Raw genomic sequence first — 18,842 nt, forward strand, 5'->3', positions numbered from 1 at the left:
CTTGAAACTTAGTAAAATTCCTATTTGCTTGTTGTTCAAACATCCTTGAATGTCCGATAGTTTGAAATTCTAGCCAAGTTAGGGAAAACAGTGAACTCAATCAAGCACTTCCAGAACAATTCATTATAAAGGTCAAACTACCCCCACATTTACTCAACCATCAAAGGACATGACTCCATAGATCAGGGAAAACGGTACCAGCTGGAACTATCGAGGTGGCTCAGGTTGAGGGAATATCCATCAAGCAATGAGCAGACATGGATTGGCTCTGCTAATCTGGTAGGCTCTGTTGCCTAATTAAGCATCATATCACCAAAACTACAGTGAGCAATTATACTAGCAGGTAAGATAGTATAGCACTCTACAGTTTGCAAAGGAACAACTGCCCTCTGAAACACCACCACCCCCAACTTTACAAATGAGGAAACTGAAGTTCAGAGAGACTAAGTAACTTGCTCAAGGTCACATATCTCAATAAGTGGTAAAGCTGAAAATCAAACCCTTCCTTTTGACCCCAAAGTTCACTACTCTTTAAGTGCTAAGACACTTGTTTGCCTTCATTTTGGCAAAACAACTAGTTAAAAGACTACAAAAAATCACCAACTTAACTGCTTTGATTTCTCAGTGCTAAACTTCTAGTTTCTGAGCTTCCTTTCTCCAACCCCACCTCCAACCCTCCACTGACTGGACTGACCAGGTGGTCTGGTACCATGCAGACATAGTCTATGTGTCATATGGGCAGGGGAACTCCACCTCAAACTCCCAAATGCAATAAACTTGACTTTTAACCTTAAGGAAATCCAAAACACATGGCAACCATAAAAATGGCATTGGAGAAATTAACAACAGGTTATCAGAGAGACAAGAATTTCCAGTAGTATTATATAGATGAGTCGTGACTAGCCTCTGTCAAAAAACCTGGAGGGTATTATGATGATATAGATGCCAGAGAAAACATAGGAGCAAGATAAATAGCTACCTGATGAGCTAGGCAGAGAGACTCAAAAGGTCTATAAAAATTCTAGTCATCACACCTAGGGGCAGGACAGGAATAAAGACGCAGACGGAGAGAATGGACTTGAGGACATGGGGAGGGGGAAGGGTAAGCTGGGACAAAGTGAGAGAGTAGCATTGACATATATGCACTACCAAATGTAAAATAGTGGGAAGCAGCTGCACAGCACAGGGAGATCAGCTCGGTGCTTTGTGACCACCTAGAGGGATGGGATAGGGAGGGTGGGAGGGAGATTCAAGAGGGAGGAGATGTGGAGATATATGTATATGTATAGCTGATTCACTTTGTTATACAGCAGAAACTAACACACCATTGTAAAGCAGTTATACTCCAATAAAGATGTTTTTAAAAATTCTAGTCATCAACCATTTTATTCACTAGCTACCCTACTTTGTCACATATTTTTAGTAATATATGTATACAAATGCATATGTATATGTCATTGCCTATGTCCATCAATCAGGTAAACTACTTCATGGTGAGAAAATCAGTAGATTACACAACTTTTACCTTTTTAGCTCTCAAGTAAGTGGTCTAACAAGTGAGAGAAAGATCCTAATCCAGGTCTTTATTGCCCAGGAACTGAATTATGCAAGAGCTTCCTATCTCACATCCTGTTATACAGTGGTTCTCAAACTTGAGAGTCCATTAGAATCACCTGGAAAGCTTGCTAAACCACAGACTTCTGGGTCCCACTCTCAGAATTTTTGATTAAGTAAGTCTGGGGAAGGGCTCAAGAATTAGCATTTCTAACAAGTTCCCGGCTGCACTGCTATGGACACCACTAGTCCAGAGACCACACCTGGAGAACAAATGCTGTACAGCCACCCAAGCAGTCATCTCAAAACACGTATGACTCCATGGATCAGGGAAAATGGAGTTTGTTTGTATCACTCTTTTCAAATACTTTCAGTGGCTCACAATTGCAAATACAATAAAGTGCAGACTCTAGTGCCTGGTACTGCAAGCTCCACTCACCCTCTCTCTGCAACCTTATCTCTCAACACTCACAAACACAGACCCTCCCATCCAGCCAGCAAGGTTTCTTCACTGGCCCTGAACTTAACACTTTTACTGCTGACTTCAATCCTTGCTTCATGCTGTTCCTCTCAAAGGAAATGCCTTCATCTTTCCTTTGCCCATCAATATCCACAGCCTCTGGCTCCTGTTGTTCCACTTCCTCTAACTAGCCTTTCCTGACTGTTCTAGCTGCATTAATCTCCTATAAAGGCCAATAGCAGTCCTAATTTGTACACCTCCATTTAGCAAGCAGGAAGTTGAGTGGTTTTACATATGTCTCCTCGTTGTATCTAAACTCAGTTTCTTCAAGGGCCATGTCCTAAGCAGTGTTTCATTAGCCTCTCCTTCAGTACCATGGCAGTGCTAGACAAATAGTATGTACTCAATAAATACATTCCTTTTTAACATACGGTTTTATTAATTAAGGATGTGTAGTACATTTTTTTAAACTGGTGGAGCTTGGCACAATAATAAGTGGTATATTTTGCCTAGTTAGGCTTGTTTTGTTTTCAAGTTTTTGTTTATTTATTTATTTTACATTTCTTTAATGTTCTGAGAATTTCAGAGTACAGGTACATTTGTAAAATTAGGTTGAGAACAGACATGACAACATGCGTACAATCCATGCATTTGCTGATCACTGCTGGATATTTCCCAATATGCTTACACATGGAGCACAGACCTAATTTACAGAACTCATCTTAACCCTCTGGTAACGCAGATGCATCATAGGTGCCTTTGACCCAGATCACCAAACACTGATCTAGACATATGCTAATCAAGATTTCATTAATAACAAAAATATCCTGCCTTTGAGGGATGCCTTGGTGGAACTACAGGGAGATTAAAAAGACAATTACATTTCTTAAATCAACCCCCTTGTTCTCTGTGAAATACTTTGAGGCTGACTTGGTTTAATTCCACCTTTTCAAAAAATCTCACTGGGGGGAAAATGGGAATAGAAAAAGAATAATCTCCCAAAGCAAATTTAAGCTATTCTAACAGGGACACTGCATGTGGAAAGCAAATTATGTCTTAAACTATGCTGTCTGGGTCCTTCCTCCCATAGAATCTGAACTGATGAAAGGAAAACAGACATAAATTGTACCTACACACATAAACTAGTTTGAATTTTTTTAAAAAAGACTGTACTCCATTTCTAAACAGATTACTAACCTCGGTTTGATTTTAGTCAACATCTGGTACTTTCAGTATCAGTTATTGTCTTCACTCCAGTCTCATATAACCACACATAGTTTCTAAAACATGTGAGGGAGTAATCACCTGGCAGCTGGACATCATTCCAATGACAATGACAATGTTTCTCAACCTAATGACATTAGTGAGAAATGGCAATGGATTTTGACTTTGTTTTGGATTTCCTTTTCTCCAAAGAGGCTCTCCAACTCCAAAAAGTTTGTTAGACAAGTGACTGCTTAAATGAGTGCAAAGTAACAGGCTTGTTGGTCTCTATGGCAGGCCATACATAATCACCATAGAAATATATAATTACACCTGTCAACCTCATCTTGTGTAATTGATTCGATGACTAACAATGTCAGTGGTAGGCTGAGCTCTGAGGTCTTGCTGTGAGAAATACTCATACATGGCTAAACATTTTGGTGTCTTAATTGCTTGTCATACTGCCAAGGCTCCTGTGTTGTATCTATCTCCACAACAACAGACTGGAATAGATAAAGCATATTTAATAGCCAAAAAGTGAAGTGATACTTTTTTTTCATTTTATAGGCCCTTTAAGAAAATCGTGGAGTTGTCGAAAATAATCTGGTCATACAAGTCAGACGTGAAAGAGAAGTCTAAAATATGATTCTGGGCCATCATAAAAAAATCTACAAACAATAAATGCTGGAGAGGGTGTGGAGAAAAGGGAACCCTCGTGCACTGCTGGTGGGAATATAAACTGATACAGCCACTATGGAGAACAGTATGGAGGTTCCTTAAAAAACTACAAATAGAACTACCATACGACCCAGCAATCCCACTACTGGGCATATACCCTGAGAAAACCATAATTCAAAAAGAGTCATGTATCACAATGTTCACTGCAGCTCTATTTACAATAGCCAGGACATGGAAGCAACCTAAGTGCCCATCATCGGATGAATGGATAAAGAAGATGTAGCACATATATACAATGGAATATTACTCAGCCATAAAAAGAAACGAAATTGAACTATTTGTAATGAGGTGGATAGACCTAGAGTCTGTCATACAGAGTGAAGTAAGTCAGAAAGAGAAAGACAAATACCGTATGCTAACACATATATATGGCATTTAAGGGAAAAAAATGTCATGGAGAACCTAGGGGTAAGACAGGAATAAAGACACAGACCTACTAGAGAATGGACTTGAGGATATGGGGAGGGGGAAGGGTAAGCTGTGACAAAGCGAGAGAGAGGCATGGACATATATACACTACCAAACGTACGGTAGATAGCTAGTGGGAAGCAGCCGCATAGCACAGGGAGATCAGCTCGGTGCTTTGTGACCGCCTGGAGGGGTGGGAGGGAGGGAGACTCAAGAGGGGAGAGATATGGGAACATATGTATATGTATAACTGATTCACTTTGTTATAAAGCAGAAACTAACACACCATTGTAAAGCAATTATACCCCAATAAAGATGTTAAAAACAAAAACAAAAAAAACCCTGCAGAATGGACAGTTACTAGGCATGCAAAAGGAAAAGCAAATCTATGTGAATGAATGCACATGTAACTCAAAATGATATAAACAGTTCTACCTACATTTATGTTCTATCTTACATTTCAAGGGCCATAAAGCAGCTGTGATTTAAGTAGAATAGAGTCAGAAGAACTTGGATTCGAATTAGGAAATAGAGCAAATTTCAGGCATTGTTGAGAACTGGTATTCTTGGGGTGGGAGAAAGTAGAGTATAAAAAACAAAAAGAGACGTGGACCACAATGTTCACTGCAGCACTATTTACAATAGCCAGGACATGGAAGCAACCTAAGTGTCCATCGACAGATGAATGGATAAATAAGATGTGGCACATATATACAATGGAATATTACTCAGCCATAAAAGGAAACGAAATTGGGTCATTTGTAGTGAGGTGGATGGACCTAGAGTCTGTCATACAGAGTGAAGGAAGTCAGAAAGAGAAAGACAAATACTGTATGCTAACACATATATATGGAACCTAAAAAAAAAAAAAGGTTCTGAAGAACCTAGGGGCAGGACAGGAATAAAGATGCAGATGTAGAGAATGGACTTGAGGACACGGGGAGGGGGAAGGGTAAGCTGGGATGAACTGAGAGAGTGGCATGGACATATATACACTACCAAATGTAAAACAGATAGCTAGTGGGAAGCAGCCTCATAGCACAGGGAGATCAGCTAGGTGCTTTGTGACCACCTAGAGGGGTGGGATAGGGAGGGTGGGAGGGAGACACAAGAGGGAGGAGATATGGGGATACATGTATGTGTATAGCTGATTCACTTTGTTATACAGCAGAAACTAACACACCATTGTAAAGCAATTATACTCCAATAAAGATGTTAAAAAATATATGATTCTGTGCATTAAAAACTAGATGCATGCTATGAGCTTCTCAAAAAAGAATCATCTAATTATGATTATGAGCAGAGAGGAGCAGCCCATGCTTGAACATGTACAAAGGCACGATGTGACATGAACTTTTCATCACACTCACTGTCTTTTGAGGAGTTAGAATACATTAAAGTCCCTCTTCCACAAGTAAGAAAGCACTGGAAGCTACTGGACATTGGCAGGGTTTTTTGAGGGGGTGGTTTGGAGGTCAACATCATGGTAAGATAGAGGCCACCAACACTGGGGACCAGCACACCAACCATAATTACATGCAATGAAGATGAGGAGTCGTGACTAGTGTTGTAACAAAATGCAATAGGTTACTTTTAAAATTTAACAAATTATATCCTGTAGCTAATGCTCAAAAAGTACAGTGACTAATTGAACGTGGTCAGGAAGCCTACAGATTCACCATGTTTTATCCAAGATTAAATAATTTTATACACTTCACAGATACAAACTAACTCTCATATCCAGTATCTACTGATCTCTTATTTCTATTTAATAAGCCATCTTTTGTACCAACCATACTGAGGCAACTGATTTCCAAGGCTACCAAATCCCATTCATTCATTAATTCAGTCATTTATTCAGTCATTCAACGTATTTTTGAGCAGTTACCATGTGTCAGGCACTGTGCTAGATTTTGAGATGCAACAAGAGAGCATGTGTGTTATGGGAGCATATAATAATGGCATTAATGCAGACTCAGATGATCAGAAAATTTTTTCTGAAGCAGATGACACCTAAGCTGAGTCTAGGATGAGTATAATATTAGACTTGCTTTAGGGAGTAGAGAGAGGAGATCAGTCACAGTAAAAAGTCGCAGAGGTACAAAACAGCTAGAGCATGAGATGGCATAACATGAGAGAAGGGAAGAAGGAACCAGATCATGGAGGGTTCTGATATCATATGAAGAATTTTAGACCCTGATCCTGAGAACAATGGAGAACTGGTTTTAAAGTGTGTTTGGGAGGAGGGTGGGTGGGTGTATATGTAAGAAATAGTCCTTGCTGCAATGTTAAGAACAGAAAAATGCTTCCAGAAGAATAAGACTTTTTTTCTGCATTGTATTCTCCTTGACCAGAGTATTTGACACTGCTCAAAACACGGTTACTTTGATATTCTTCTCTTCCAGTTCTCTTTCTCCAGCTCCTGTGCTGGTCTTATTTCTTCTGTCAAATCAGTTGATTCTTCTCTTTTCCCCACTGACATCAACCCTACATAGGCTATTCCAAATCCCCTCCCTAATTTGCCTCCCTGCCCCCTCCAGCCCATTTTGTGCTCTTCTAGAAAACTGCTCTTCCTAGTCCCACCTTCAGTGGTACAATGTGCATCTGACATTTCTAGCTGCATAGCAACCATGTCCCCACAGTTGGTAACAGCATCATGACTTTCCTTCGGAAAACAATTCCTCCCATCGGATGCTGTCCCACCTTGCTCTGGCCAAGGGCCAGTTATGTAACTTAGGCTAAGCCAATCAGACTTTCCATAGAATTTGAATCTTGACCCAAAAGACTGAGAGTATTGGGATCTGGTTCATCTAAGAGCAGAATGCTGGAGTATGTACTTTAGTTCCTGCGGTCTCAGAGCTGTCACAGTTCTTGTCTTTGCTAAGGCCTGGCTGTTGTACATTCCCTTCAGTTCTGTAAACTACCCTATATCCTTTGTTTGTGTGTGTGTGTACACATATATATGTATACATATGTAGATATATATATGTGCATATGTGTGTGTTTGTATAGCTCAGGTTAGCCACAGTCCACTTCTGTTGATTGCAATGAAGAGTGCTACCTTCCTACTGGCATTAAAGGCCCTTGCCCAACTGATACCATCTCACCTATCCAAACATATATATTATCATTAGCCAACTTAATCCCTCTGCTATAGTCCTATAAGTCTCCCTTCTCTACTCCTGCCACCATACCTACTTATACATCCCCAACTTCATACTTTTCCTTTCTCCCCTCCTGGTCTGTCCTTATATCCCATTTCACTAGACACTAATGGAAGGTACATTATATAAGTGGTATTATGATGAGGGTTGGGAAAAGAGATGAGGAAAAAATAGGTCCAATCTTAAGGTACTATCTCTACTTTTTTGGCCTGAAGCTTTCCCTAGTAACCCTAGGAACAATGCTCTCTAGGTTCTAGGGAGTTTGTTCTAACAATTTCCATCATACATGTGAGAATTAGGATAGATACTGTTGAATACAGTGCTCTAATGGTGTCTTTCCTCCTTTGCATGTTTAAAAGTTCTTCAGAAAGAAGCCTCTCTTCACTACCTTTCTTCCTCCCTCCCAACCCTGCCCATCAACCTGAGATTTTGTGCAGTAGAATACTGGATTAAATAATTTTTTAAATTCTAAGGAAGAAACATAGAAAAGAGATTTCCTTCTAATTTATGCCTATCCTTGGGCCACTGGGGCCTTATTTGTTAGGTAGTATAGTATACTACAGGCATGGGTTGTGAAGTCAGATGGACCTGAGTTTCAATTCTGGTTCTGCCACTTATGAGCTGTATGCCTATACCACTAAGCCTCAGTTCCTTCATCTGTATATTAGATGACATGATGCATATTAAAGTGCCAAGCGCAGTTCCTGGTGCATAGAAAGCATTACTTACTAGACGTTAATTATTTTACTAGAATGGTGATTGTTTTCTTAACCAATACACCCAAACCTAATTTTATTTTCTTTAAATGCCAAATTCTGAATCTGTGGCAGCAGAAGAGGTCATACATGGGTTACTCTCTAAAATAGAGTAAAATGCATTCTGTAACTTTTTTTTTTTTTGGCCACACTGCACGGCATGTGGAACTTCTCCAACCAGGGATTGAACCTGTGCCCCCTGCAGTGGAAGTGCAGAGTCTTAACCACTGGGCCACCAGGGAAGTCCCTAAAATTTATTCTGTAGACAAGCCTAGACTATTTCTAAACCACTTCCATCTCCAAAAGTCATTGATTGACTCTCATGGAGAGATGTCTACATGTATGCATACAAGGACTAAGTCTCTCTTTATATCTTCCCTGAAGATAAGTCTCCAAAGTCTGTTCTGTGGTTATCTTACCTAGTGTGGTGGTTAGCACAGGCTTTAGAATCAAGAGAGCCTAGGTTTGAATCCAAACCCTGCCAGTTACTGACTGTGTAAAGTTGGAAAATAAACTTCTCTGATCTGAAGTTTTTTCCATCTATAAAAATAGAAAGGATAGCACTTAGCTGACAGGATTATTGTGAGGATTTGATAAATATTACGTAAGTAAAGTGTTGAGCACCATGCTTTCCCATTAATAAGTATGCAACAAAATGAAGTCAAAAAACATATCCTATGAAAGGAAAACCTGATAAATTGGACCTCATCAAAATTTTGTTTGCTCTGCAAATGACTCTGTTAAGGGGATGAAAAGGCAAGCTACAACCTGAAAGAAAATATTTGCAAATCACATATATGCACAAAGGACTAGTATTTAGAATATATAAAGAACTCTCAAGAGTCAATATTTTAAAAAAAAACAATTAAAATAGGAAGTCACCAAAATACATGAGCAGACATTTCCTCGAAGAGGATATTCAGATGGCAAATAAGCACAAGAAAAGATGTTTGACATCATTAGCCATTAGGGAAATACAAATTAAGACCACAATGAGATATTACAATGCATCTATCAAAATGCCTAAAATAAAAAATATTGACAATACCAAATGTTGGTGAGAATACAGAGAAACTAGATCACTCACACATTGCTGGTGGGAATGTAAAATGGTACAGTCACTCTGGAAAAAATTTTGGCAGTTACTAAGCATGTGACATGGTTGACCACATTACCTAGAAATTGCACTCTTAGGAGTTTACACAGAGAAATAAAAAAATGTTCACACAAAAATCTGTAAACAATTGTTCATAGAAGATTCATATTAGCCCCAAATTGGAAACAGCCCAGATGTCCTTCCAGAAACAAACTGTGCTACACCTATACCATGAAATACTACTCAGCAATAAAAAGGAATGAAATATTGGTACATGCAGCAACTCGAATGAATCTCCAGGGAATTATGCCAAAAGGTTAAACACTGTGTGATTTTCTTGAAATAACAAATTTATAGAAATGGAGAAAAAGGAAGTAGATTTAGTGACTGCTTAAGGCTGGGAGTAGGTGAAGATCAGGACTGCTAATGATTACAAGGTTTCTTTTTGGGGTGAGGAAAATGTTCTGGAAACAGACTGTGGTGGTGATGGCACAATTTCACAAATGTACTAAAAATCAATGAATTGTACCCCTTAAAGAGTGAATTTTATGGTATGTGAATTATATCTCAATCTTTTTAATGCAACAGACAGAGAAATGATAGTGGCAGAGACCAGGGTAGAAGAGGTAGAGGTGAAAAACGGGTCAGGTTCTGGATATATTTTGAAGATAAAGGTAATATTATTTGCAAATGATCAGATGTCAGATATGAGAAAAAAGAGGATATAAAAACAGTGCCAAGGTTTTTGCCTTTCACTGAGGTGGGAAAGACTGTGACAGGAGCAGGATTTAAGGATAGATGAGAATTACAATATCAGATATATTAAGTTTGAGATGCTTATTAGACATTCAAACAGTTATGTCGAATAGATGGGGAGGCGATAGTATATGGCTATGGAGTCCAGAGGTGGTCTGGGTTTAGGCAGAAGATCAAGAGAATAGTTTTGCTCGCATTATATGTGAAATGCTGGCTAGATACCTGTGTTAGTTTCCTATTTCTACTAGTGATAAATAACCACTTAGTGGTGTAAACCAAACAAATTTATTATGTCACAGTTTTGGAGGCCAGATGTCCAAAATGGATTTCACTGGGCTAACATCAAGGGGTTAGCAGGGCTGTGCTTCTCTCTGTAGGCTCTCAGAGAGAATTTGTTTCCTTGCCTTTTCCATCTTCTAGAGGTCACCTGCATTTGGCCTGTGACCCCTTCCTCAACCTTCAAAGCTAGCAGCATAGCATCTTCAAATCTCTATCTGACTCTGACATCTGCTTCCATCATCACATCTCCTTCCCTACTCTCCTTTAATTATAAGAACATTTGTGACTACATTGGGCCCACCTGGATAATCTAGGATAATATCTGCTTCTCAAGAAGCTCAACTTAATCACATCTGCAAATCCCTGATGCCACATAAACGTTACATATTCACAGGTTCAAAGTACTAGGAAGTTGACATCTTGGGCAGCGGGGTGGGGGTGTGCATTATTCTGCCTATCTCAATACCCAAATAGAGCTACTGAACTGGTAGTTAGATATAGGAATGTAGAGTTCAGAAGGAAGGTCCAGGGCTTCCCTGGTGGTGCAGTGGTTGAGAGTCCGCCTGCCAATGCAGGGGACACGGGTTCATGCCCCGGTCCGGGAAGATCCCACATGCCGCGGAGCGGCTGGGCCCGTGAGCCATGGCCACTGAGCCTGCGCGTCTGGAGCCTGTGCTCCGCAACGGGAGAGGCCACAACAGTGAGAGGCCCGCGTACCGCAAAAACAAACAAACAAACAAAAAAACAGAAGGAAGGTCCAGGCTGGAGAAGTAAATTTGTGAGTTTCAGTATACACGTTATTTAAACTTATGCAACTGAATGAGATCATCAGGGAAGAGAATATATACAGCGTAAAGGTCCCAGGACTGAGAGCCTAGGGCCCTTCAATGTTATGAAGTTGGAGAGATGAGAAGAGGCAAGCACAGGAAACTGAAAAGAAGTGGTAACTGAAATAGGAGTGGGTCACTGAGTGAGTAGGAAAACCAACAGAAAGTGGTATATTGGAAACAACAAAAAGAAAATGTTTAAGGAGGAAGGAGGGATCAACTGACTCAAATATTGCTGCTAGGTCAAGTAAGATGAAGACCGAGACTGACTGTTGGATTTGGTAATGTGGAAGTCACTGTTAACCGTGAAAGTGCAGTTTTTGTGGAGTGGCAGGTTCAAGAGAAAAGGAAGTCTTCTACTTCCAGCCATGATAGAGTAACAGAGATCAAATTTACACTCTGGCCTGAAACAACTAAAAGACTTGAGAAATATATGAAACATAAGGCAATTTACTCAATGGGAGAAAATATTTGCAAATCATAGATCTGATAAGATGTTAATAGCCAGAATATATAAAGGACTCTTACAACTCAATAACAAAAAATAAATAACCTGATTTTAAAATGGGCAAAGGACTTGAATGGACATTTGTCCAAAGAAGACATGCAAATGGTCAACAAGCACACAAACATCACAAATCATTAAGGGAAATTTAAATCAAAACCACAATGAAATACCACCTCACGTCCATTAGTATGCTTACTACCAAAGAACAGAAAATGACAAGTGCTGTCAAGGATATACACAAATTGGCACCCTGGTGCACTGTTGGTGGGAGTATAAAATGTTGCAGTCGCTATGGAAAACAGTATTGTGGTTCCTCAAAGAATTAAAATAGAATTACCCTATGATCTAGAATTTCACTTCTGGGTATATAACAAAAGAATTGCAAGCAGGGTCTCTAAGAGCTATGTGTACACCCATGTTCATAGCAGCATTATTCACAGCAGCCAAAAAGTAAAGGCAACTCAAGTATCCATCAGCAGGTGAGTGAATAAGCAAAATGTTGTCTATTCATACAATGGAATATTATTCAGCCTTAAAAAGGAAGGAACTTCTGACACATGCTACCACAGAGATGAACCTTGAGGACATTGTGCTAAGTGAAATAAGCCAGTCACAGAAGGACAAATACAAGAAAAGAGTCAAATTCATAGAGACAGAAAGAGGGTAGAAGGGAATGGGGAGTTGTTAAATGGGAATAGAGTTTCAGTTTTGCAAGATGAAAGGAGTTCTCAAGATTGATTCCACAACATTGTAAACACACCTAACACTATGGAACTGTACACCTAAAATTGTTAAGATGGTATATTTCATGTTACGTCTATTTTTACGATAATTAACAGTTTTAAAAAGGAAAAACATATATGAAACAATGGTTTTTAAGACACTGAGCATCAGGCAACAAAGGACAGCAACCTGGGTAGTAAACAAACAAGGTGAACCATATGACTGTCATTGCTCACTACACGGATAAAGTTTGCAGTCCAGGGAGCAAGGAAGGGCATCCCAGGTGAAGTCGGGTGGCTGACCTGAGTTGAGGACATAAAACTGGGAGTCCAGAGAGGCCACAGTGGCTAAGACTCAGAGGGTAGAACCCCAGGGATGAGAGAGTTGCACTGAAAGAGAGCTCCAGAAATCTGTAGGGACTCTCCCTTAAATTTCATCTTGAGTACTTAGAAGGAAATCACACTTAAGAGGCAAGGGAAAGAACCACCCCAAAAGAGAGAAGACAATCCTCAAAATTCACAATTTTAAATGTTGTGGAATATGAATACACCAGAGAAGTCATTACCACCAAAAAGGTAACAAACGTATCCATCACCCCCAAAAGTTCACTGGTGTCCCTTTATAATAATCTCTCCCTGTCAGTCCTCTCCACACCCCTTCCCATCCCCAGAAAATCAATGATCTCCTTTAAACATGACAGATTAATCTGCATTTTCCAGAATTTTATATAAATGGAATCAGACACTATCTTTTTTTTTCCTCAGGCATCTTGCACCCAGCATCATTATTTGGAGATTCATCCATGTTGTTGCATTTATCAATAGCTTGTTCCTTTCTCTTGCTGAGAAAAATTCCATTATATGGATATACCACAATTTGTTTATTCTTTCACTTTCTTATGAAAATTTGGGTCATTTCCTGTTTTTTTCCAATTACCCGTTTTTATTTTCCTTACAAATAAAACTGCTATGAATATTCATGTACAAGTCTTGGTGTGAACATATGCTTTCATTTCTCTTGGTTTAGCAACTTGTAGTGAAATGACTGAGTGGTACAGTAGGTTTATGTTCAACTTTAAGAAACTGCCAGATATCTAAGAGAGGGGGAAGATGGCGAAAGAGTAAAACGCGGAGATCGCCTTCCTCCCCACAGATACACCAGAAATACATCTACACGTGGAACAACTCCTACACAACACCTACTGAACGCTGGCAGAAGACCTCAGACCTCCCAAAAGGCAAGAAACCCCCCACGTACCTGGGTAGGGCAAAAGAAAAAAGAGAGACAAAAGAATAGGGACGGGACCTGCACCAGTGGGAGGGAGCTGTGAAGGAGGAAAGGTTTCCACACACTAGAAGCCCCTTCGCGGGTGGAGACTGCGGGTGGCGGAGGGGGAAGCTTCGGAGCCGCGGAGGAGAGCGCAGCCACAGGGGTGCGGAGGGCAAAGCGAGAGATTGCCGCACAGAGAATTGGTGCCGACCGGCACTTACCAGCTCAAGAGGCTTGTCTGCTCACCCGCCAGGGCAGGCGGGGCTGGGAGCTGAGGCTCGGGCTTCGGTTGGATCCCAGGGAGAGTACTGGGGTTGGCGGCGTGAACACAGCCTGAAGGGGTTAGTGCACCACGGCTGGCCGGGAGGGAGTTGGGGAAAAGTCTGGACCTGCTGAAGAGGCAAGAGACTTTTTCTTCCCTCTTTGTTTTCTGGTGCGCGAGGAGAGGGGATTCAGAGCGCTGCTTAAAGGAGCTCCAGGGACGGGTGCGAGCCGCAGCTAAAAGCACGGACCCCAGAGACGGGCATGAGACGCTAAGGCTGCTGCTCCTGCCACCAAGAAGCCTGTGTGCGAGCACAGGTCACTATCCACACCCCCTTTCCGGGGAGCCTGTGCAGCCCGCCACTGCCAGGGTCCCGGGATCCAGGGACAACTCCCCCAGGAGAACGCACGGCGCGCCTCAGGCTGGTGCAACGTCACGCCGGCCTCTGCCGCTGCAGGTCCGCCCCGCACTCCGTGCCCCTCTCTCCCCCGGCCTGAGTGAGCCAGAGCCCCCGAATCAGCAGCTTCTTTAACCCCGTCCTGTCTGAGTGAAGAACAGACGCCCTCAGGCGACCTACACTCAGAGGTGGGGCCAAATCCAAAGCTGAACCCCGGGAGCTGTGAGAACAAAGAAGAGAAAGGGAAATCTCTCCCAGCAGCCTCAAGCAGCGGATTAAAGCTCCACAATCAACTTGATGTACCTGCATCTGTGGAATACCTGAATAGATAACGTATCATCCCAAATTGAGGAGGTGGACTTTGAGAGCAAGATTTATGATTTTTCCCCTTTTCCTCTTTTTGTGAACGTGTATGTGTATGCCTCTGTGTGAGATTTTGTCTGTATAGCTTTGCTTCCACCATTTGTCCTAGGGTTCTATCCGTCCGTTTTTTTTTTAATAATTCTTTTTATTTTAATAACTATTTTATTTTACCTTACTTTATTTTATTTTATTTTATCCTGTTTCTTTCTTTCTTTCTACTTTTTCTACCTTTTATTCCGAGCCGTGTGGATGAAAGGCTTTTGGTGCTGCAGCCAGGAGTCACTGCTGTGCCTCTGACGTGGGAGAGCCAAATTCAGGACCCTGCTCCACAAGAGACCTCCCAGCTCCACGTAATATCAAACAGCAAAAATCTTCCAAAGATCTCCATCTCAACACCAACACCCAGCTTTACTCAACGATCAGCAAGCTATACAGTGCTGGACACCCTATGCCAAACAACTAGCAAGACAAGAACACAGCCCCACCAATTAGCAGAGAGGCTGCCTAAAATCATAATAAGTCCACAGACACCCCAAAACACACCACCAGACGTGGACCTGCCCACCAGAAAGACAAGATCCAGCCTCATCCACCAGAACACAGGCACTAGTCCGCTCCATCACAAAGCCTACACAAGCCACTGAACCAACTTTAGCCACTGTAGACAGACACCAAAAACAACGGAAACTACAAACCTGCAGTCTGCAAAAAGGAGACCCCAAACACAGTAAGATAACCAAAATGAGAAGACAGAAAAACACACCACAGATGAAGGAGAAAGATAAAAACCCACCAGACCTAACAAATGAAGAGGAAATAGGCAGTCTACCTGAAAAAGAATTCAGAATAATGATAGTAAAGATGATCCAAAATCTTGGAAATAGAAGAGAGAAAATTCAAGAAACATTTATCAAGGACCTAGAAGAACTAAAGATGAAACAAGCAACGATGAACAACACAATAAATGAAATTAAAAATACTCTAGAAGGGATCAAGAGCAGAATAACTGAGGGCTAAGAACGGATAAGTGACCTGGAAGAGAAAATAGTGGAAATAACTACTGCAGAGCGAAATAAAGAAAAAAGAATGAAAAGAACTGAGGACACTCTCAGAGACCTCTAGGACAACATTAAACGCACCAACATTCGAATTATAGAGGTTCCAGAAGAAGAAGAGAAAAAGAAAGGGACTGAGAAAATATTTGAAGAGATTATAGTTGAAAACTTCCCTAATATGGGAAAGGAAATAGTTAATCAATTCCAAGAAGCACATAGAGTCCCATACAGGATAAATCCAAGGAGAAACACGCCAAGACACATATTAATCAATTTGTCAAAAATTAAATACAAAGAAAACATATTTAAAGCAGCAAGGGAAAAATAACACACAAGGGAATCCCTTGTTAAGGGATAAGGTTAACAGCTGATCTTTCAGCAGAAACTCTGCAAGCCAGAAGGGACTGGCAGGACATATTTAAAGTGATTAAGGACAGAAACCTACAACCAAGATTATTCTACCCAGCAAGGATCTCATTCAGATTTGATGGAGAAATTAAAACCTTTACAGACAAACAAAAGCTGAGAGAGTTCAGCACCACCAAACCAGCTTTACAACAAATGCTAAAGGATCTTCTCTAGGCAAGAAAAACAAGAGAATGAAAAGACCTATAATAACAAACCCAAAACACTTAAGAAAACGGAAATAGGAACATACATAACAATAATTACCTTAACTGTAAATGGATTAAATGCTCCCACCAAAAGACACAGACTGGCTGAATGGATACAAAAACAAGACCCATATATATGCTGTCTATAAGAAACCCACTTCAGTCCTAGAGACACATACAGACTGAAAGTGAGGGGATGGAAAAAGTTATTCCATGTAAATGGAAACCAAAAGAAAGCTGGAGTAGCAATTCTCATATCAGACAAAATAGACTTTAAAATAAAGACTATTAGAAGAGACAAAGAAGTACACTACATAATGATCAAGGGATCAATCCAGAAAGAAGTTACAACAATTGTAAATACTTATGCACCCAACGTAGGAGCATCTCAATACAAAAGGCAAATGCTAACAGCCATAAAAGGGGAAATCGACAGTAACGCATTCATAGTAGGGGACTTTAACACCCCACTTTCACCAATGGACAGATCATCCAAAATGAAAATAAATAAGGAAACACAAGCTTTAAATTGTACATTAAACAAGATGGACTTAATTGATATTTATAGGACATTCCATCCAAAAACAACAGAATACACATTTTTCTCAAGTGCTCATGGAACATTCTCCAGGATAGATCATATCTTGGGTCAAAAATCAAGCCTTGGTAAATTTAAGAAAATTGAAATTGTATCAAGTATCTTTTCGGACCACAACGCTATGAGACTAGGTATCAATTACAGGAAAAGATCTGTAAAAAATACAAACACATGGAGGCTAAACAATACACTACTTAATAACGAAGTGATCACTGAAGACATCAAAGAGGAAATCAAAAAATACCTAAAAACAAATGACAGTGGAGACACGGCGACCAAAACCTATGGGATACAGCAAAAGCAGCTCTAAGAGGGAAGTTTATAGCAATATAATCCTACCTTAAGCAACAGGAAACGTCTCGAATAAACAACCTAACCTAGCACCTAAAGCAATTAGAGAAAGAAGAACAAAAAAACCCCCAAAGTTAGGAGAAGGAAAGAAATTATAAAGATCAGATCAGAAATAAATGAAAAAGAAATGAAGAAAACGATAGCAAAGATCAATAAAACTAAAAGCTGGCTCTTTGAGAAGATAAACAAAATTGATAAACCATTAGCCAGACTCATCAAGGAAAAACGGGAGAAGATTCAAATCAATAGAATTAGAAATGAAAAGGGGAAATAACAACAGACACTGCAGAAATACAAAGGATCATGAGAGATTACTACAAGCAACTCTATGCCAATAAAATGGACAACCTGGAAGAAATGGACAAATTCTTAGAAAGGTACAACCTTCCAAGACTGAACCAGGAAGAAATAGAAAATGTGAACAGACCAATCACAAGCACTGAAATTGAAACTGTGATTAAAAATCTTCCAACAAACAAAAGCCCAGGATCAGGTGGCTTCACGGCCGAATTCCCTCAAACATATAGAGAAGAGCTAACTCCTATCCGTCTCAAACTCTTCCCAAATATAGCAGAGGGAGGAACACTCCCAAACTCATTCTATGAGGCCCTCATCACCCTGATACCAAAACCAGACAAGGATGTCACAAAGAAAGAAAACTACAGGCCAATATCACTGATGAACATAGATGCAAAAATCCTCAACAAAATACTCTCAAACAGAATCCAACAGCACATTAAAAAGATCATACACCATGATCAAGTGGGGTTTATCTGAGGAATGCAAGGATTCTTCAATATACGCAAATCAATCAATGGGATACACCATATTAACAAACTGAAGGAGAAAAACCATATGATCATTTCAATAGATGCAGAGAAAGCTTTCGACAAAATTCAACACCCATTTATGATAAAAACCCTGCAGAAAGCAGGCATAGATGGAAATTTCCTCAACATAATAAAGGCCATATATGACAAACCCACAGCCAACATCGTCCTCAGTGGTGAAACACTGAAAGCATTTCCACTAAGATCAGGAACAAGACAAGGTTGCCCACTCTCACCACTACTATTCAACATTGTTTTGGAAGTTTTAGCCAGAGCAATCAGAGAAGAAAAGAAAATAAAAGGAGCCCAAATCGGAAATGAAGAAGTAAAGCTGTCACTGTTTGCAGATGACATGATACTATACATAGAGAATCCTAAAGATGCTACCAGAAAACTACTAGAGCTGACCAATGAATCTGGTAAAGTAGCAGGATACAAAATTAATACACAGAAATCTCTGGCATTTCTATACACTAATGATTAAAAATCTGAAAGTGAAATCAAGAAAACACTCCCATTTACCATTGCAACAAAAAGAATAAAATATCTAGGAATAAACCTACCTAAGCAGACAAAAGACCTGTATGCAGAAAATTATAAGACACTGATGAAAGAAATTAAAGATGATACAA

This window comes from Delphinapterus leucas, chromosome X (assembly GCF_059928025.1).
Source record: "Delphinapterus leucas isolate spDelLeu-1000000601 "Yukka" chromosome X, BTC_Dleu_Yukka2, whole genome shotgun sequence".
NCBI classification, from domain to species: Eukaryota; Metazoa; Chordata; class Mammalia; order Artiodactyla; family Monodontidae; genus Delphinapterus; species Delphinapterus leucas.